This window comes from Acanthamoeba castellanii, assembly GCF_000313135.1.
Source record: "Acanthamoeba castellanii str. Neff unplaced genomic scaffold scf7180000084597, whole genome shotgun sequence".
NCBI classification, from domain to species: domain Eukaryota; phylum Discosea; order Longamoebia; family Acanthamoebidae; genus Acanthamoeba; species Acanthamoeba castellanii.
Window position 1 is genome coordinate 2,027 of NW_004457688.1, and position 1,176 is coordinate 3,202.

Consider the following 1,176-nt stretch of genomic DNA (forward strand, 5'->3'; position numbering starts at 1 on the left):
GACGTTTGTGCTTGCTGCAAATCGCAGCCGACTTGCGGAAGGCCACCGAGCTCGTAGAATCGTCCGCCAAGACCAACTTGTATGTCGCCGACGTAATCGATGGGCTGTTCAACAGGAACTTCATCGGCGAGGATTTGGCTCTTGGCAGGCTCTTCGACACCATTATACGCAAAAAAGGGCCATCGACCTACTGCGTGCCTTCAAGAAACACGAGGAAACGACATCCTTGCAGCAAGGATGGCAGAGGCGCCCTGCGGAGTCGATTCTCGGCTTTACGAATGAGGCAAGATCAAGGACATCGTCGACGTATGCTACGAGACAACGGTGGAGAGCCAGCCATACCTGGCCACCAACAAGACGGGCCACGACGGCGAGTTCGAGTGTTTTGCGGGCGAAAAGGTCTATCTCTTGGGCTCGGCGCAAGATGGTGCAGTGAAGGCCGTCGAGGAACGGCTTTCCTACCGCCCACTTCGAGCTCACCACGCTCAAGGGCAAGAGGAGAAACGGATACGCCCATGACTCCTCACTTTGAAGATTCCGGCGGTGCTTGTCTTTATCGCAGGCGCCATCCAACACCTGGGCGATCACCTGGTCGCGTGGCGCCAAGTCCTCTTCGAGTTTGCTTGTGAACGTGATCTGTCGCAAGGTTGCCGAAATGCGATCTCGAGCCCACGCTCCCCTCCATTGTCCCCTCTGTGACACTCATCTCTTAATGCACACGCATTCTCGCACATCCAAGAACGATACATCAATACCCTGTTCATATGGAACTGGCTGGCAGAACGGGAGATGTTTGGCGTCTCCGCCGAGCAGTTCTTTGACGAGTTTAGTGAAGCCATCAAACTCTCTCGTTTGAGACGCCATCTCGCATCTGTGCTTAGACGGAAGAAGAGGGAACTTGAGATGATGAGTATCCAACATAGAGGGAGCACAAAAAGGATACGGCACGGTGGATTCCCGGGTGGTCGCCCACCCCAGTACTAACACCGCCTGGCGCAGCTTAACTTCGCTGTTCAGATGGGAAGCGGTGCTTTCTGCGCAGTATGGCCGTATCCGTCCACCTCATCTCTCTTCCGCCATCAGACCGCCACTTGATGTTTTTCCCCAGTGCCCATACCAGGTATTCTTGCAGAATCTCACATAGATGATAGATGGTATTCCCACAAAGAATCCCCA